Source organism: Triticum aestivum, chromosome 7B (assembly GCF_018294505.1).
Source record: "Triticum aestivum cultivar Chinese Spring chromosome 7B, IWGSC CS RefSeq v2.1, whole genome shotgun sequence".
Lineage (NCBI taxonomy): Eukaryota > Viridiplantae > Streptophyta > Magnoliopsida > Poales > Poaceae > Triticum > Triticum aestivum.
In genome coordinates, this window is record NC_057813.1 from 748,672,244 (window position 1) to 748,693,636 (window position 21,393).

Below are 21,393 nucleotides of genomic sequence, written 5' to 3' on the forward strand. Positions count from 1 at the left end.
CTCGTCGACCCCTACTTCAAAGGCGTCTACATGCAGCGCGGGTCGAAGGCGATGGCGAACCATTGGGGGCGTATCCAGGGGGCGTGCAACAAATGGCATGGGGTCGTTGAGGAGGTCGCGGCTCGCCCAGAGAGCAGCGCCAGCATTGAGGATCAGGTATGCCATGCTCGTCTCCTGCCTGTCTTCGCCGTGTGCGCCCGCCAACTATTTGTTCCTTTGCGCAGTTGTTGCGCATGGTCGCCCTGTTTTGGTAGAGCAACAGTGACGCCGAATTCAAGTACCTCCACGTTTACAAGCGCATTGACAAGTGCGAGAAGTGGGCGGAAGTCCGGCGCATCCTCGACAAGGCCAAGGAGACATACAAGCCGGACGCACCGACTCCGGGCGCGTCAGAGGGGCGGCCGAACGGCAACAAAGGTGCCAAGAAGGGGAAACACGCCGACGCGGCCACCGCTCGAGTACAGTTGTCCATCAAGCATTGCATCACCAACGCACAGGCCCGGGCCGCCCCGCATGAAGAGAAAACCGCGGCGCGGTGGTCGTCTTTGATGACGAACAACGCCATCAAGCTCGACCTGCTCCGGACCAATGTCGCTGCGAAGAAGAGGAACACCGACCTGGCTTTTCTGATGGGCGGGGCGGACATGCTCCAGAGCACTGACGAGAAGCTCAAGGCGTGGTACATGGCGGAGCGTGGCCTCATCCTGAACCAGCTGCCGACGACGGTGACGCCAACTCCCGCGCCCATGCCGACGCCTCCTCCAAGCCCGCGTGATGACGCCTCCATGACGCCCAGCAGCACCGAAGCCGCGCCGACACCACCCAACACAGAAGCAGCTCCAACACCGCCAAGCCCGCGCACGCCGACTCCGCCGACGCGTGAGGCCGACCCCGCCGAGTGATGCGTTGTGCACGCGAACTTGTGCCGCTCTATTTTTTGTACGCCTGACTATATCCGATCGCCAAACTGTGACTTGTGATCGCCGGACTTGTGGCGTCTTTTGTGAGCGGGAACGACCAAGTTCGAATTTTCCGTGTCCTGGGGCCGGCGCCTGGGGGCGTGACTGGGAGCTAGGTTGCCCCCAGGGGCCGAGCTAGTGCCGGTTCGCCCCCAGGCAGCTCTTTTTAGGCGCCCTGGGGGCCGAACGGCTGGAGATGCTCTTAGTATGATAGGGATGAACCATGTGCTTAGTATGATAGTGATGAAGCATGTGCTTTCTATGATAGTGATGAACCATGTACATGTATGCTCCTGCTTTCATGGATTGTCCGGTATGTTGTGTGCTATGCTTACTGTCAATGCGTGTGTAGGATCGAAAGTATGTCTAGAGGGGGGTGATTAGACTACTTGACCAAATAAAATATAGCCTTTTCCCAATTTTAGTTCTTGGCAGATTTTAACAACTTTGGACTAATCAAGCAATCTTGACACAATTCAAGCAAGCATGCGAAGAGTATATGAGCAGCGGAAAGTAAAGCATGCAACTTGCAAGAATGTAAAGGGAAGGGTTTGGAGGATTCAAACGCAATTGGAAACACGGATGTTTTTGTCGTGGTTCCGATAGGTGGTGCTATCGTACATCCACGTTGATGGAGACTTCAACCCACGAAGGGTAACGGTTACGCGAGTCCACGGAGGCTCCACCCACAAAGGGTCCACGAAGAAGCAACCTTGTCTATCCCACCATGGCCGTCGCCCACGAAGGACTTGCCTCACTAGCAGTAGATCTTCACGAAGTAGGCGATCTCCTTGCCCTTACAAACTCCTTGGTTCAACTCCACAATCTTGTCGGAGGCTCCCAAAGTGACACCTAGCCAATCTAGGAGACACCACTCTCCAAGAAGTAACAAATGGTGTGTTGATGATGAACTCCTAGCTCTTGTGCTTCAAATGATAGTCTCCTCGACACTCAACTCTCTCTAACAGGATATGGATTTGGTGGAAAGAAGATTTGAGTGGAAAGCAACTTGGGGAAGGCTAGAGATCAAGATTCATATGGTTGGAATGGAATATCTTGACCTCAACACAAGTGTAGGTGGTTCTCTCTCAGAAAATGTGTATTGGAAGTGTAGGTTTGTTCTGATGGCTCTCTCCACGAATGAAGAGGAGGTGGAGGGGTATATATAGCCTCCACACAAAATCTAACCGTTACACACAACTTGCCAAACTCGGTGGGACCGAATTAATAAACTCGGTCGGACCGATTCAGCAAATCTAGTGACCGTTTGGATTTTCGGTGGGACCGACATGCAACTTGGTAGGACCGATATGGTTAGGGTTAGGGCATAACGTAATCTCGGTGAGACCGATTACACAAACTCGGTGAGACCGATTTTGGTAATAAGCTAACCAGAGAGTTGGTCAGGTAAACTCGGTGGGATCGATTTGCTCATTTTGGTGAGACTGAAATGTTACAAAAGGGAAACAGAGAGTTTACATTGCAATCTCGGTGGGACCGATCGCTCATCTCGGCGGGACCGAAATGTTACGAAGGGAAACAGAGAGATTACAATCCCATCTCGGTGAGACCGAGATCCCTATCGGTGAGACCGATTTGCCTAGGGTTTGTGGCAGTGGGTATGACATCTGAACTCGGTGGCGCCGGATAGAAAGAATCGGTGGGGCCGAGTTTGACTTTTGGTTTAGGTCATATGTGGGTGTGAGAAGTAGTTGATGGCTTTGGAGCATATCACTAAGCATTTTGAGCAAGAGCCTCATTAAGCAACACCTCATCCCTCCTTGATAGTATTGGCTTTTCCTATAGACTCAATGTGATCTTGGATCACTAAAATAGAAAATGTAGAGTCTTGAGCTTTGAGCTTGAGCCAATCCTTTTGTCCTTAGCATTTTGAGGGGTCCACTTTTCTCACCCATGCCATGCCAATCATTGAGCTTTCTTGAAATATTAATCTTGAAATAGCATTAGCTCAATGAGCTATATGTTGTTAGGAATTACCAAAACCACCTAGGGATAGTTGCACTTTCAATCTCCCCCTTTTTGGTAATTGATGACAACATATAGATCAAAGCTTCGACAAATGATAGTAAGAGTGAAAGACATCGTCGCTTTGAGATGTATGTGATAAGCAAGAGCTCCCTCTAAATTTGTGCATAGTTTAAGATTTGTTTTGGACTGTAAATGCACAATGAGTTAGGATCATGGGTTATGATGGGGTTATGTACCTAGGGTAGGGTCATGGACCTGTTCCAAGTAACTTACCCCAAGACATCCTTAGAAGAGGTCGCCTTCCAGTCGACCAATGAGGACTCACTCGACTGGCCTGAAGGACTCGACCACGAAGACTCACTCGACCACCAGGAGGTCAAGAGGCACTCTGCACTGCAACGGCCTGTAATCAAGTAGACTTTATGATAGTAAAGGCACTTTATGTGGGGCGTTACCAGTAACGCCCCAGACTTAACTCACCTTAAACCCTCTCCTACGTGGGCTGGCTGGGGTCCTGGCGCACTCTATATAAGCCACCCCCCTCCACAGGCAGAAGGGTTCGGCACCTTGTAGTTCATATACTCATAATCCACTCGACCGCCTCCGGGCTCCGAGACGTAGGGCTGTTACTTCTTCCGAGAAGGGCCTGAACTCGTACATCCTTTGTGTTTACAACCTCTCCATAGCTAGGACCTTGCCTCTCCATACCTACCCCCACTCTACTGTCAGGCTTAGAACCACGACAGTTGGCGCCCACCGTGGGGCAGGTGTTTTAGCGATTTTGTGGAGAAGTTGCGATTCTTCCGAGTACTTTCATCATGGTGTCTGCTGGAGTTTTGGTCGAGGGTCAAGAGATCCGTCTCGGCACTCTCACCTTCATCGCCGACGACTCCGCATGGCTCCAGGAGGCTCCACTCGACGTAGATGCGCTCCCCGTCCGCGGTGCGACGCATTTTCGCGCATGTGTCCGCGGCGTTCTGCTGCGGCAACCGTCGACCCAGTATCGGTCGGCTCCTCCATCGTCCACCCTCCCGGTCTCCCGCCAGCGCAAGCGCTCGGGCCGGTCGAGGCTTCAGCGATGGGTGAGGCACGCGGTGGCTCGCCAATCGGCCACCACCCAAGTTGCGGCAATCGAGCCCGACGAACCTCTCTACGGCTTGTTCGACCTGTCGACTGGCTCCGTAGAGACTGCATCCGAGTGCGGTAGCAGTGATCCAGCGGCGGAAATCTTGATGGTCGATGGGCCCCACAGTCCCCCTGGCTTCGCCCGTGGTGGTGGAGCAGGTGACGGCGGCGACCCTACGCGAGGCTACGAAGAGTACCAGCCCGAGCCACTCGACTCTCTGCAAAGAGAGGAGCTTCGCCGCAGGAACGAGGATCCCCTGCGTATTCCCATCGCAGGAGAAACCCCCGAGGCTCGTGCCTTGGAGGAGGCGCGCCTGGCCAATTTGGCCGAGCGCACTCGACTGGAGAACCTTCAGCGAGCACTCGACGAGCGCGCGCGGCAACGAGTTCCCGACACCAGTCGACGTCAACTCTTCCCGCCGACTCAGGTATATCGAACCCCAATTCAGAATTTAGCAGCTGCGACCCGTATAGCAGAGTCCATCCAGCCTTCGCAGTCGGAAGCTGGCAGAGGTTTGCTGCAGATCAGGGATCTGCTCCGGGCAGCAGGAGATCAGAATTCAGCCGTGTCTCAGTCGCGCAACAGAATTCACAGTCGATCCGTCACTGTGAATACGGTTCAGTCGGCTCACAGCCCCAGATCGCCTCCGCGGCGCGAAGGGCGCGAGAATCGGCGAGATCAATATGGCGACAGATTCGACCGAGATGATAGGCGTCGAGTGCCCTATTCCCCTCCGAGGGGTGGGTCTTACGCTCCTCGGCAGCCAGATGATAGGCGTCAGTACAGTACAGGGCGTAGGGTTCCAGTTGACCCCAGAGAACCAGGCTTCGACGCGCGATCCATTATCGTGCAAGGGTTGGTCGACCGGAACAGAGCCCATCGAGGTGCACTCGACAGAGATGTACCCACAAGCAGTCGACTGCATGTTTCTGGTCCTGAATGTTTCAGCAGAGCTATCAGAGCCGCAGTTATTCCTCCCAATTTCAGGTTGGCAACAGGAGTCAGCAAGTTCACTGGTGAGTCTAAGCCTGAAACTTGGCTTGAAGACTACCGAGTGGCAGTTCAGATCGGTGGTGGGAACGACGAGGTGGCCATGAAACACTTGCCTCTCATGCTGGAAGGTTCTGCCAGGGCATGGTTGACTCAATTACCTCCTAGCAGCATTTACACTTGGGAAGATCTGTCCCGAGTGTTCATCAGAACGTTTGAAGGGACTTGCAAGCGACCAGCTGGATTGACAGAGTTGCAAGTCTGCGTGCAGAAAACTAATGAGACTCTCAGAGAGTATATTCAGAGGTGGATCACTTTGCACCACACTGTGGAGAATGTGTCTGATCATCAGGCAGTCTGCGCCTTCAAGGATGGCGTCAAGAACAGAGAACTGAGTTTGAAATTTGGTCGAACCGGTGACATGACCTTGAGTCGGATGATGGAGATTGCTACCAAGTACGCCAACGGCGAAGAAGAAGACCGACTCCGAAGCGGCAAGCACAAGCCGAGTCAGTCGGAAAAAGGAAACACCAGTCGGAAACAGAAGCGGAAGGCTGAACCGGCAGCTCCTGGAGAGGCTCTGGCCGTGACTCAAGGAAAGTTTAAGGGGAAACCAAAAGGATCCTGGAACCCCAAGAAGGTAAAGGATAAAGAAGGGAACGACGTGATGGACATGCCATGTCACATTCACACGAAGAAAGACGAAGAGGGGAATATCATTTACCCAAAGCACACCACTCGCCAATGTCGACTCCTGATCCAGCAGTTTCAGGGAAAACAGTCTAAGGACAAGGAGAAGGAGTCGGACAAGGCCGAAGACAAGGAGGACAGTGAGGGAGGATATCCGCATATCAACTCCACTCTGATGATCTTTGCAGATGTGGAAAGCAGAAGTCGACTGAAAGTGATTAACCGAGAGGTGAACATGGTTGCCCCAGCAAAGGCAAATTATCTGAAGTGGTCTCAAACACCCATCACATTCGACCAATCTGATCACCCGACTCATATTGCCACCCCTGGGAGGCAAGCTTTGGTGGTCGATCCAGTTGTCGAAGGCACTCGACTGACAAAAGTGCTGATGGATGGTGGAAGTGGGCTGAACTTGTTGTATGCAGACACATTGAAAGGTATGGGCATTCCGATGTCCCGACTGAGCACTAGTAACATGAGCTTCCATGGAGTTATACCAGGGAAGAAGGCCGAGTCACTCGGCCAGATAGCTTTGGACGTGGTGTTTGGTGATTCGAAGCATTTTCGCAAAGAAAAGTTGACGTTTGAGGTCGTGGATTTTCAGAGTGCATATCATGCCATTTTGGGGAGACCAGCCTATGCACGGTTCATGGCTCGACCATGTTACGTGTACCTCAAATTGAAGATGCCCGGCCCCAAAGGAGTGATCACTGTCACCGGTGATAGGAAAAAGGCAGAGGAGTGCTTTCAGAAGGGCTCCAAGATTGCCGATTCCCAAGTGACAGCGGTCGAGTTCGAGGAGTACAAGCAAAACGCAGATCCGAGTGATTTGCTGCGATCGAAGAAACCCGCTATAGAGTCTGCATTCCAGTCGTCTGGGGAGACGAAGTCTGTTCATATTCACCCGACCGACCCCGATGCAGCTCCGACCCGCATCTCCACAACACTCGACCCAAAATAGGAAGAAGCGCTCATCCAGTTCCTCCATGAGAACTGGGACATTTTTGCATGGAAGCCCGCTGACATGCTAGGTGTTCCCAGGGGACTGGCTGAGCATCGTCTAAGAGTCGACGCATCTGCCAAACCAGTCAAAGAGCATCTTCGGCGGTCCGCCGTCCAGAAGAGAAAAGCCATTGGTGAAGAAGTGGCTCGACTGTTGGCGGCAGGATTTATCCGAGAGATATACCACTCCGAGTGGCTCGCTAATGTCGTCATGGTTCCTAAGAAGGACAAGTCGCTCCGAATGTGCATTGATTTCAAGCACATCAACCGGGCCTGCCCGAAAGATCACTTTCCTCTCCCTCGCATAGATCAAATTGTTGACTCGACCGCGGGATGCGAGAGGTTATCTTTTTTAGATGCTTACTCCGGGTACCACCAGATCCGTCTGTACGGGCCCGATGGGGTAAAAACAGCTTTCATCACTCCATTCGGGTGCTTCTGCTATATCACCATGCCATTCGGCCTCAAGAATGCCGGAGCCACATTTATGCGAATGATTCAGAAGTGTCTACTCACTCAAATCAGTCGGAATGTGGAAGCTTATATGGATGATATTGTTGTCAAGTCACGAAAAGGTTCCGACCTGCTCGCTGACCTCGCCGAAACATTTGCCAACCTCAGAAGGTATGATATCAAGCTCAATCCATCAAAGTGCACATTTGGAGTTCCTGGTGGCAAGTTACTCGGTTTTCTCGTTTCCGAACGGGGAATCGACGCTAACCCAGAGAAGATTGGCACTATTCTCCGAATGAAACGCCCTGTGCGAGTGCACGATGTCCAGAAGCTTACTGGATGCTTGGCCGCATTAAGTCGATTCATCTCACGACTCGGTGAAAAGGCACTGCCTCTTTACCGACTGATGAAGAAGGCTGACAAGTTCGAGTGGACTCCAGAAGCTGATGCAGCGTTTGCCGAGCTAAAAGCTCTGCTCTCCACCCAGCCGGTGCTTGCTGCTCCAATCAGCAAAGAGCCTCTGTTGCTCTACATCGCAGCCACAGGACAAGTCGTCAGTACTGTGCTAACGGTCGAGCGGGAAGAAGAAGGAAAAGCTCTCAAAGTTCAGCGCCCAGTGTATTATTTGTCTGAAGTCTTGACTCCATCCAAGCAGAGATATCCTCATTATCAGAAGCTTGTGTATGGAATATACATGACCACAAAGAAGGTTGCTCATTATTTCTCTGACCATTCCATCACAGTCGTCAGCGACGCTCCACTATCAGAGATTTTGCACAACAGAGATGCAACTGGTCGAGTGGCCAAATGGGCGATTGAACTTCTTCCCCTTGATATCAAGTTTGAGGCAAAGAAAGCCATTAAGTCCCAGGCAATAGCAGATTTCCTCGCCGAGTGGATTGAACAGCAGCAGCCGACTGAAGTTCACTCGGAGCATTGGACCATGTTTTTGATGGCTCTAAGATGTTGAATGGTTCCGGTGCTGGGGTTGTCCTGGTTTCCCCCAGAGGAGATAAGCTCAGATATGTGCTCCAGATTCACTTTGATTCCTCCAACAATGAGGCAGAATATGAGGCCCTCCTATATGGGTTGCGCATGGCCATTTCACTCGGCGTCCGTCGCCTAATGGTCTATGGCGACTCGGATTTAGTGGTCAATCAGGTGATGAAAGAGTGGGACGTGAGAAGCCCAGCCATGACTGGATACTGCAGTGCAGTGAGGAAGCTGGAAAAGAAGTTCGAGGGGTTGGAGCTCCATCATATACCCCGACTGAAAAATCAAGCAGCTGATGATCTAGCAAAGATAGGTTCCAAGAGAGAAGCCATTCCGAGTGGTGTGTTCTTGGAGCATATACACACTCCGTCAGTCAAAGAAGATCCTTTCACCGAAGAAACTCCGCAGCCCAAGAGTGCCACAGATCCGACTGAAGTTGAAGTCCCAGCGGTGGTCGACTTGATCATGGAGGTTTTGGTGGTCATTCCCGACTGGACGATTCCGTATGTCGCATATATCTTGAGGAAAGAGCTTCCGGAGGATGAGGAAGAGGCTCGACAGATCGTCCGTCGATCTAAGGCCTTTACCGTAATCAAAGGACAATTATACAGAGAAAGCGCGACTGGAGTCGGTCAGAAGTGCATAACACCAGAAGAAGGTCGACTCATCCTCAATGATATTCACTCGGGGACCTGTGGTCATCATGCGTCCTCTCGGACCATCGTGGCCAAAGCATACCGAGCCGGATTTTACTGGCCCAAGGCGAATGAGATGGCAAAAGAGATAGTGGATAAGTGCGAGGGATGTCAGTTCTACTCGAATATGTCGCACAAGCCTGCGTCGGCTCTGAAGACCATCCCACTCGTCTGGCCTTTCGCAGTTTGGGGGCTGGACATGGTCGGCCCTTTGAGAACAGGACGAAGTGGCTTCACGCATGTACTGGTGGCAGTCGACAAGTTCACCAAGTGGATCGAGGCTAAACCAATCAAGAGCCTTGACACCGGTACTGCTGTTAGCTTCATCAGGGAACTAATATTCAGATATGGAGTCCCGCACAGCATCATTACGGATAATGGGTCGAACTTTGACTCAGAGGAATTCAGAGCTTTCTGCGACTCCCAGGGCACACGGGTCGACTACGCATCAGTCGCCCATCCGCAGTCGAATGGACAAGCAGAGCGAGCTAATGGACTGATTCTTAAGGGATTGAAGCCTCGACTGATGCGTGATCTCAAACACGCGGCTGGAGCTTGGGTCGACGAACTTCCCTCTGTACTCTGGGGACTGCGGACCACACCTAATCGGTCGACCGGAAGAACTCCATTCTTCTTGGTCTACGGAGCTGAAGCAGTCTTGCCGAGTGATCTTCTCCATAATGCTCCCCGAGTTGAAATCTACAACGAAGCAGAAGCTGAACAAGCGCGGCAGGACGCAGTCGACCTTTTAGAGGAAGAAAGGGAGATGGCTCTGATCCGGTCGACCATCTACCAACAAGATTTGCGCCGTTTCCACGCCAGAAATGTGAGAGGTCGAGCCTTCCAGGAAGGGGATTTGGTTCTCCGAGTGGATCAGCACAAACCACACAAGCTTGCTCCTTCTTGGGAAGGCCCCTTCATCGTCACCAAGGTCCTCCACAACGGGGCGTACCGTCTTTACAACGTCGAGCATAATATCGACGAGCCCCGAGCTTGGAACGCGGAGCTACTCCGCCCATTCTACACTTAAGTTTTATCACTCGGATGAGTTGCAATAAAGTACTTTTGTAGTTCATGGACCTCAAAATAATAGTGTCATAGTTCCTCCATAATATCTGTCACTTTTTATTTCTGTCCAATGAAATTCCCCTCAGTTGGTGACTTAGCTGCGAATCCGTTTCGCCTAAGTTTGTAAAAATCCTACCGAGTGGTGAGCCAGACTCCCACTCGGAGGCTTAGCTGCGAATCCGTTTCGCCTAAGTTATCAAAATCCTACCGAGTGAGAGCCAACCCTCTCACTCGGAGGCTTAGCTGCAGCCCTGTGCTCGCCTAAGTTATCAAAATCCTACCGAGTGAGGAGCAACCCTTCCACTCGGGGGCTTAGCTGCAGCCCTGTGCTCGCCTAAGTTATCAAAATCCTACCGAGTGAGGAGCAACCCTTCCACTCGGGGGCTTAGCTGCAGTCCAAGGACTCGCCTAAGTTTATTAAAATCCTACCGAGTGAGGAGCAACCCTTCCACTCGGGGGCTTAGCTGCAGTCCAAGGACCCGCCTAAGTTTATTAAAATCCTACCGAGTGGTAAGCCAGCCTTCCACTCGGAGGCTTAGCTGCAGTCCAAGGACTCGCCTAAGTTTATCAAAATCCTACCGAGTGGTAAGCCAGCCTTCCACTCGGAGGCTTAGCTGCAGTGCAAGCACTCGCCTAAGTTTATCAAAATCCTACCGAGTGAAGAGCAACCCTCTCACTCGGAGGCTTAGCTGCAGTGCAAGCACTCGCCTAAGTTTATCAAAATCCTACCGAGTGAAGAGCAACCCTCTCACTCGGGGGCTTAGCTGCAGCCATGTGCTCGCCTAAGTTATAAAAATCCTACCAAGTGAAGAGCAACCCTCTCACTCGGAGGCTTAGCTGCAGTCCAAGCACTCGCCTAAGTTATAAAAATCCTACCGAGTGAAGAGCAACCCTCTCACTCGGGGGCTTAGCTGCAGTCCAAGCACTCGCCTAAGTTGTAAAAATCCTACCGAGTGAGGAGCAACCCTCTCACTCGGAGGCTTAGCTGCAGTCCAAGCACTCGCCTAAGTTATAAAAATCCTACCGAGTGAAGAGCAACCCTCTCACTCGGGGGCTTAGCTGCAGCCATGTGCTCGCCTAAGTTATAAAAAACCTACTGAGTGAAGAGCAACCCTCTCACTCGGGGGCTTAGCTGCAGCCATGTGCTCTCCTAAGTTATAAAAATCCTACCGAGTGAAGAGCAACCATCTCACTCGGAGGCTTAGCTGCAGCCCTGTGCTCGCCTAAGGTATAAAAATCCTGCCGAGTGGAGAGAAACCCTCTCACTCGGGGGGCTTAGCTGCAGCCCAGTGCTCACCTAAGTGGACTATAGAATAAGTCGATTGCAGTACAGGCACCTTGCTTTGAACCTGCAAAAGACATTCCGAGCCGAAGGCAATCGTATTCAAGCACCAAATCCAAGTTTGAATCGACATCTAAAGGAACCGAAAGTGCTCAGGCGTCAAGCCTGTTAAGGTTTGTCGGTTACAATTCCACTCGGCATACCGAGGCAAATTTAAAGCGTCGAGCCAGAAGAAGTTTTTTACCCCTCCTGTGGAGGGCTGGAAGGTGCAACAAATTCATCAAGGTCAATTCCGTCGGCGATCCGAGTGGCAGCTGCAAGGAAAGTTTCCATAAAGGACCTGAAGTCGTGCTTCTTGGTGTTGGCCACCCGAAGGGCCGCCAGCTTCTCTTCTCGCGCATCTTTGCAGTGGACTCGGGCCAGACACAGAGCGACATCTGCACCACACCGAGCCGAGGACTTCTTCCACTCCTGCACTCGACCAGGGATCGTGTTCAAGCGGGCCATCAGCGACTCAAGGTCATTCTGAAGTGTCTCCTCAGGCCAGAGCGTCGAGTCGATGCGAGATGTGGCGGCCTTCAGCCTTGCGAGATAGTCCACGACAGCTGCAACACGAGACTCCAGTCGGAAAACATCCATGGCAACTTCGTCGTTCACCGGAGAATTGACGGGGTCAAGGTTTGGCTCCAGTCGGCTAGTTTCTTCTTCAAAGTTTTGACAAAATTCTGCAAGGGTGATCACTAAGTCAAGAGGATGGTCGAATGGAAAAATCACAATTGGAAATGTCTGCCAAGCATAGAGGTTTACCTTCAAGCATAAGAAACAGCTTCTTGGCAAGTCCACTCAGGAAGGCCTCCAGATCAGTTTTCTTCCCAGTCAATTTGCTGACTTGGTCGGTCAGGGCAGCTTTATCAGTTTTCAGTCGACTGACCTCCTTGTTGGCAATCCCAAGAGCAGCTTTCAGATTGGCATTGTCTTGTTCAAGCTTGGTGACTGAAGCTAACTTCTCGTCGGCAAGCTTGATCTTCTCAGCTAGCTCAAGGTCTTTCTTCTGCTGGGCCTCCCTTACCTTACCTACAAGTTACAGCAAGATCAGATTTTGAAACAAGCAAGGGGAAAAGCAGTCGTCAGGGTCTCACCAAACATACCTTCGGTCTCCTCCTTTGCCTTTGTCAGCTTCTCCTGAACCAGCTTCAAGCTCAGCTCGACTTGAGTATGTTTTTGTTCCAGCTCTGAGTAGCGAGCCACAAGATCACAAGAGTTCTGCGAAGAACCAATCGACTAAATGTCAAAAATAATTCACTTCCGAGTGAAAAAGGGAAAAACACACGTTTCTAAGACTACAGCCGAATACAAGCATTCGACCGTAGTCTCGGGGACTACACCCAGTGGGTGCACTCAGCGTGCCCCCACTAATCCTGTTGAAGACAAAGTCGACCAGTCGACCTCAAAAAAAAGAGATGCATTCTCTAAGACTGTGATCAACTGCAAGCAGTCGACCACAGTCTCGGGGACTACACCCAGTGGGTGCACTCAGCGTGCCCCCACCGGTTTGTGAAATCCAGTCGACATAGTCGACTGACAGAAAAATTGACATCATAAAGCCTAAGGCCGACTGCCAGCAGTCGACCTTAGCCTTGGGGACTACACCCAGTGGGTGCACTCAGCGTGCCCCCACCGGTTTGTGAAATCCAGTCGACCAGTCGACTGACAGAAAGATTGACATCATAAAGCCTAAGGCCGACTGCCAGCAGTCGACCTTAGCCTTGGGGACTACACCCAGCGGGTGCACTCAGCGTGCCCCCGCTAACACGGAGTTTATTCGACACACCCAGTGGGTGACTACTATAAATTCCGGAAAAGAAAAGTTTTTGGTAGCATATCCAACAGAACAAACAGCGGTCGACTGACCTGGACATTGCTTTGGAGGGCAGAGCTGGCGTCATAAGCTGCCTGGCTCGCGTCCCGGATGGTCTTCAGCTGCTCCATCATGAGTCCCGCCTGGCGTATTGCCTCCTTCGCTGCGCCAGCTTGGTCCTCTGGGACGTGGTGCGTCGTGAAGAGGGAGGGCTGCTGAGCACTCGTCAGTGGATTTGCGAAGGACACCGTGTGTCGAGTGGTGTTCTCTTCCTCCACAGTCAGAATCTCAGGCGCCGTCACATCCTGAGGCACCTTACTGGCGGACGCTTTCCGACTCCTCCTGCGTGCCAGTGGTTCTTCATCCTCGTCGTCATCAGGGAGATTGATAACAGTATTGGGTGGAGCTGCGGAGAAGAATCAGGATCAGAGATCGCGAGTCAGTCGACTAAGAACGGTGTTAAGAATACAGTACCTGGGTTCGAAGTTGCTGCGTCCTCCATCTCGTGGTCATCAGCCCGGGCCGAGGTTTCAGAAGTAGCAGCACTGCAACTCCAAAGGATCAGTCGACTAACTTCAGCGTCGACCAGAGATAAAGTTCACACAGAATAAGAAAATATGAGCAGCACGGTTACCCTGATATGGTGGGGATGGACACCTTCATCTTCGGCAAGAGCTTGATCGGCTTCGACGAGGCCGCCCTGGGCTGCTTCGGCGCCTTTTCAGTCGGCACCGGAGAGGTGGTCCGAGGGCGCTTGGTCGACTGAGTGGCGGTCGCAACCCCCTTACCACGTTCGGTCGAAGGGTCGTGGACAAGCTTCGACCGCCTTTCTGAGCGCGGTGGTACGACCTCCTCCTCCTCTTCTTCCTCGTCCTCGACGTCGTCTTCATCACCGTCATCATCATCATCGTCGTCATCATCCTCTGCAACATCCGAGTCCCATTCCTCCTCTTCCTGGCTCTCGCCCCCGCTCGCCTCGCCCTCCTCAGTCGAAGCTTGTGCCCCATTGGGCATCGAGTACAGCTCGGTGAGGGTCTAGCAGATGCCCAGACAAGGATCAGTCGACCAGTCGGCAAGGTTAACAGAAATGAATACGACAAGGGCGCAGTGGAGAGCAGAGCAAGTGTACCTTGTTTGAGTCGCTGTTGTGGTCGAGTGGAGGAATCCTTCTGGCTCCGCGTGGGTTGTCCTTGTTTCCGGTGACGGCTGCCATCCATCTTTCCAGAGTGACATCGTCGACTGCTTCTGGATGGACTCTAGTCTCGTCTTCGGTCCCACAGTACAACCACATGCAGTGGCTCCAGAACTGGAGAGGCTGGATGCGACGCCTGAGGAAAACCTCCAGGAGGTCCATGCCCGTCACTCCCTCCCGAACCAACTGCACCACGCGCTCCATCAACATCTTCACGTCAGCTTTCTCCTCTGAAATCAGCTTCAGAGGGGAGGGCTTGTTCACTCGGTCCATGGTAAACGGAGGGAGTCCACTCGACTGCCCTGGCATCGACTGGACCTGGCATTAGAACCAAGTCGACTGCCAGCCTCTGACGGACTCGGGAAAGGTCATGGGCGGGAAGGTGCTCTTATTCCTCACCTGAATCCCCAGACCCCCACACATTTGGACGACTCGGGTTCTCTCATCACCTGGGCTCGCCTTCTTCACGGTCTGAGATCGACACGTGAATATATGTTTGAACAAACCCCAGTGCGGTCGACAGCCCAAGAAACCCTCACACATGGACACGAACGCAGCAAGATAGGCAATGGAGTTTGGGGTAAAGTGGTGGAGCTGCGCTCCGAAGAAATTCAAGAAGCCACGAAAGAAAACACTCGGCGGCAAGGAAAACCCACGATCAACATGGGTGGCCAAAAGCACACACTCACCCTCTTCTGGCTGGGGCTGCCACTCCTTCCCCGGAAGCCTCGCAGCTCCGTGGGGGATCAAGCCCTCGTTGGCCATGTCGAGGAGGTCATTCTCCGTGATGGTCGACTGGATCCAGTCTCCTTGGACCCAGCCCTTCGGCAGGCGGGATCTGGACGAGGACCCTCCGCGGCTGGTGGATCTCCCCTTCGCCTTCTCCGACGCCGACGCCTTCTTTGCACGCTCCAGCGCCGCCGTCTTCTCCTTGGCCATGGTCGCCGGCGAGATGCGCGAAGGGAAGTGGTGCGGGGGCGAGAGCGAGCACGCTGAGCAGGGAAGAAGGAAGCAGAGAGAGAGGGAGAATGCTGAGGCGCAGCACAGAAATCCTCGCCGGGCGCATTTATAAGGTCCCTTCCGAGTGGCTGACATGTGGGCCCGGTCGATCTAATCATATCTGGAGCAGTTATGCAGACTGGATACGTGGCGAAAAAGGCGGCGCGGAGATCGAGGCGTCTATGCCCCGTCCCATCCGAACGCCGCGGTCCGCCCCGCTTCGCGCGCGCCCCCAAATTTCGCATCCCGCGGAATCCGCGAGCAACAAATCAGTCTGTCAGACGCGGTGTTTCCGGCGATCCGTCGCTCGGAGATCGTCGAAGCCCGAAAGATCACTCGACGCAAAAATAGAATGGATCGAGTCGACTGAAGGCAAATTGCTCCCTGTCAACGAAGAGATTCTTTGGTCCAGAACAGCGCACAACTAGAGCGCAAAGGTTAATCGGAAACGACATCAACTCCTTCTTCACTCGAAGCCTCAATCCATTCGGGGGCTAATGATGGGGTTATGTACCTAGGGTAGGGTCATGGACCTGTTCCAAGTAACTTACCCCAAGACATCCTTAGAAGAGGTCGCCTTCCAGTCGACCAATGAGGACTCACTCGACTGGCCTGAAGGACTCGACCACGAAGACTCACTCGACCACCAGGAGGTCAAGAGGCACTCTGCACTGCAACGGCCTGTAATCAAGTAGACTTTATGATAGTAAAGGCACTTTATGTGGGGCGTTACCAGTAACGCCCCAGACTTAACTCACCTTAAACCCTCTCCTACGTGGGCTGGCTGGGGTCCTGGCGCACTCTATATAAGCCACCCCCCTCCACAGGCAGAAGGGTTCGGCACCTTGTAGTTCATATACTCATAATCCACTCGACCGCCTCCGGGCTCCGAGACGTAGGGCTATTACTTCTTCCGAGAAGGGCCTGAACTCGTACATCCTTTGTGTTTACAACCTCTCCATAGCTAGGACCTTGCCTCTCCATACCTACCCCCACTCTACTGTCAGGCTTAGAACCACGACAGGTTACTCTTCCAAGTCACATACATCTTGGTGGAGCGCTTAAAATGATAATAATTAAGATACATGCACTCATTGAGGGAGTCCTGGATTAGGGGGTATCCGGACAGCCGGACTATATACATCGTCCGGACTATTGAAGCGTGAAGATACAAGACTCAAGACTCCGTTCCGTGTCCGTATGGGACTCTCCTTTGTGTGGAAGGAAAGCTTGGCGATCTGGATATTATTTCCTTCCTTGTAACCGACTCCATGTAAACCCTAGCCCTCTCCGGTGTCTATATAAACCGGAGAGGTTGGTCCTTAGAAGCCGATCACAATTACAATCATAATCATCATAGGCTAGCTCCTAGGGAGCCTCTACGATCTCGTGGTAGATCTACTCTTGTACTAATCATATCTTAAATATTAACCAAGCAGGAAGTAGGGTTTTACCTCCATCGAGAGGGCCTGAACCTGGGTAAACATTGTGTCCCTTGCTTCCTGTTACCATCATCCTAAGATGTACAGATCGGGACCCCCTACCCGAGATCCGCCGGTTTTGACACCGACATTGGTGCTTTCATTAAGAGTTCCTCTGTGTCGTTGTTGCAAGGCTCGATGGCTCGTCTCGTTGTCAAGGACGACATTACCTCAGGGGGAGCTTTTGTTGTAGGCCAAACTCTTCGACTTGGCGGCTTCATCATGGCTGCCCCATCGGCGGTTGCACCGACGATGGCCTCTCGGGTCATCACGCATAACCTTTGCATCAATTCGGAACTCGCCTAGCAGATGGATCCGATAGAGCTCTCCTCCCTCAATGAGCTCTTGGATCGCATCGCCGCTCTGGGAGTCGCTACGAACTATGACCGGATCGGGCTTAAACCCGACCAAAGGGACATTAGATCCCCGTCGGCCACCCATGAGATAGCGGTAGTGGAGGAACCACACACGGATTGTCCCTGAATTTTGAGGACGAATCATGTCCGGATTACCGAGCTCCTTGAGCCGAACACCTGCTCAAGGGAAGACATGACCCGGGCCCCGGACTTAGAATCTAGCATTGGGCCAAAGGAATTGGGCAACACTCCGGATCCCGAACTGTCAGACTCGGAACCTCCCATGCCCCTGGGTGCTAGACCGGATCAGAATCCGGATTCAGCTAACAACACCCACCCGGACTTAAAATGTCTCTCCCACATCAGGCAAGAGCCCCAGGAGATAGTACATCGCTACTGGGCCAGATTTCTCCTTGTGCTAAACAAGGTCAAGGACTGCCGCGAGGAGGATGTAGTCTCACTTTTCTGCAAAAACTGCACGAACAAAGGAATCCTTAATGCTATACGTCGCCATGACATAGTACACTTTGCGGACTTGGCAACCATATTACAGAAGTACTGTGCGATGGAAAGCGCCTGGAAAACCCAAATGGAATTTTGGGATAGTATGGCTCTCACCAAAACCTTTGTCCGAACTAAATGAGCGAACTCTCGTAAGTCGGCCGATCCAATCCCGAAGAAACCAAAGCCCACCCCAGGGCGAGGGACTGTATTGGAAGAATGGCTCAATGGCCCATGTAAACTCCACAGTACTCCGGACACAACACCAACTCATAGCCTTAGGGCATGTTGGATACTCCGGCAGGTTGCAAAAAGTGGCGAGGATCTTCTTGCAAGCCATAAAGCAGAGCAACATCCCACCAAAGAACACAATACGGTACTAACAGTCTTCAAGACTTTTGCCTCAAACAATAGGCGCAAGCGAGCTCATCGAAGCTCCGCTGAAATTTACCATGTGGCAAAAATAAACCCCTGGAACAACACTGCCATAACTTTCAATGCCAGTGATGAGCCTCGATTCCAGACTGTCCGGGCACCAGCCGCTCTGGTCCTTAGCCCAATCGTGGACGGCTTTCGGCTCACTAAAGTACTCATGGACGACGGAAGCGGATTAAACTTGATCTATGAAGAAACACTCAACAAGATGGAAATTGATAAAAGCCTAGTCGGGAACAAAGCGGCACAACCTTCAGGGGAATTATCCCTAGTCGGGAAGCGCGGTGTGCGGGAAAAATCACACTCGATGTGGTATTCGGCGCCCCGGAGAATTACAGGTCCAAAGAAATCACATTCCAAGTGGCTCCTTTTAGCAGCGGATACCACGCCCTTCTAGGGTGGGACGCGTTTACAAGCTTTCAAGCTATACCCCATTATGGGTACATGAAGCTTAAAATGCCCGGGGCCAATGGAATCATCACTCTAGCCAGTGATCCGGACGTCGCACTTTGCGCCGAAAATAAAACCGCAGCACTAGCCCTGGAAGCATTATCCGAAGCCCTAGAAGCCGAGGAATTAACAACGCTGGGGGCCACCATGGACAGGGACAACGTGATACTCGACAAGCGACCCAAGTCCACCTCATTTAAACCCGCTGACGAGATAGTCAAATTCCAAGTCCATCCGACGGACCCCACGAAGATAGCTTCCATCGAGACACAGTTGAGCTCCGCAATGGACTCCGCACTACGAGACTTCTTACGCGAGAATTGGGACATTTTTGCCTGGCACCCATCGGACATGCCGGGCATCCCACGCAGATTGGCCGAACACAACCTCAATATACTGAAAGGATACAAACCTGTCAAGCAGACTCTAAGGCGGTTTTCAGGGCCCAAACGGCAAGCCATGGGGGAAGAGCTAGCCAAACTACTCGAGGCCGGATTCATCAGAGATATCAAGCATCCGGATTGGCTGGAAAATCTGGTAATGGTACCAAAGAAGGACAAATCTTGGCGCCTATGTGTCGACTTTAAAGACCTCAACAAGGCTTGCCCCAAGGATCCCTTTCCCCTCCCTCGCATCGATCAAATCATCGATGCCACAGTAGGACACGACTCGCTGTGTTTCCTCGACGCATACTCTGGATACCATCAAATAAAGATGGCAGAGTCTGACCAAGCTGCAACAGCTTTCATAACGCCATACGGCCCTTTTTGCTTCAACACTATGCCTTTCGGGCTTAAGAACGCCGACGCAACCTATCAACGCATGATTCAAACATGCCTGGAAAAGCAAATAGGCAAAACAGTGGAGGCATACATAGACGACGTGGTCATAAAAACAAGACACGTCGAAACCCTAATAGATGACTTGAGGCTTACATTCGATAACCTCCGGACATACGACATCAAGCTGAACCCGGAAAAATGTGTTTTCGGTGTCCCCTCTGGGAAACTGCTGGGCTTCATTGTTTCCAATAGAGGAATTGAAGAGAATCCGGCAAAAATCCGAGCTCTGTTGCAGTTGGCTATACCAATAGACCTCAAGCACATCCAGAATCTGGCTGGATGCGTGGCTGCTTTCAGACGCTTTATCTCCAGGTTAGGAGAAAAGGCACTACCTCTTTACCGCCTTCTCCGGCGCACCGAACACTTTGTGTGGACGGATGCAGCCACATCCGGACTAGATGAAATAAAGACCTTATTGGCTAATAATCCAGTCCTAACAGCGCCAAATATTGGCGAACCTATGCTGCTGTACATAGCTGCAACACATCAAGTTGTAAGCGCAGTGCTTGTCGTCGAACGAGAGGTCGACGAATACAAATTCCCGCTCCAGAAGCCGGTTTCACTACAAAAAAAATACACTTCCGTGATGATACGTGTTTGTCACAGTAGGTCGCATTTTTTGTCATGCATGTACATCCATGAAAAATTTATGACAGAATCAAGATAGTCATACATGTGCTGTCGTAGAAGTGTTCCATGACATTACCAAAATTATCATCACGGAAGTGTCCACTTCCATGACGATAAATCACACGTCACAGAAGTGCTTTCGTCAAGGGTGACCGACACGTGGCATCCACCGTAACGGAACGTTGTTAAGCTATCGGGTCGGGTTTTGGATCTGATAACCCGTTAATAGCCCCAACCAATGGGGATTTTCCCCATGTAAAATCATCATTAGCTGGAGGAAACACGTGTTGGCTCACCGTTGGGACAGATATCATCCACTCATTGGACAGAAGGCGCCTATGATACGTCGACACGTGGCACGACCCAACAGAGGCCCATTCCTGTGAAAAGGCCGGCCCGTTTGACTTGGTCAAAAGGTGGCGGGCAGGCCCATGTAAAGCCTGTTAACGGCTTGTTCACATATAGCCCATTTACAGCCCGCTAACCCAAGGCCCGTTACGCCCTATCCGAATTAGGCCCAGTAGCATCATCTGGGCCACCCAATATGATTCTAGCCCGTTTTCACTTCTGGCCCATGTATGGCCCATGGCGTCTTTCGGCCCATATGAGGCCCTATGTAACTCTTGGCCTATTAACGGCCCGTGGTGAAACTGGCCCGCAATGAACAGTGTATTACTTTACACCCATTAACGGCCCGTGGTGAAACTGGCCCGTAATGAACAGTGTATCACTTTATACCCATTAAGGGCCCGTTATTCCGTTGGGCCGTTTCCAGCCCATGTTATCTTTCGGCCTTCTTAGAGCCCATTTATTCTTGGGCTCATTTCCAGCATTCGTTTACTTACGACCCGCTACTGTCATTTTCTGCTTATGAGCCAAATTTAGCCCATGGTTACAGTCGGCCCGTTTGTGATCCGTTGACACGTTGGGCCGTTTTCATAGCGTCATGAAATATGGCCTATTAACGATGGCCCGTTATGGTTGGCCCATGAACGGACGATTCCAACTCTAGCCCGTTTACGGCCATAATGCGGCCTGTTATTGGCCCATGTTTGGCCAATCAATCATACTGCCCGTATAAGGCCCATTGATGATACGACCCGTAGAAGGCCCATTGTTTCTGTGGCCCGTAGAAGGCCCATTGTTTCTACGGCCCGTAGAAGGCCCACTATTTATACGGCCCGTAAAGGCCCACTGTTTCTACGGCCCGTAGGTCCAGTGTCACTACAGTAAATATTAGCCCATGGTTATTGTGGCCTAGTTTTAAAAAATAGGTTATTGCAGCCACTAGCAAACCGCAGAAAAAGAACTGCACTGACTACAAGCAAACAAATAAACAAGACAACAAGGAAATAAATAAGCAAGCAACTTACACTAGGCTATCACGACTATTACACATATT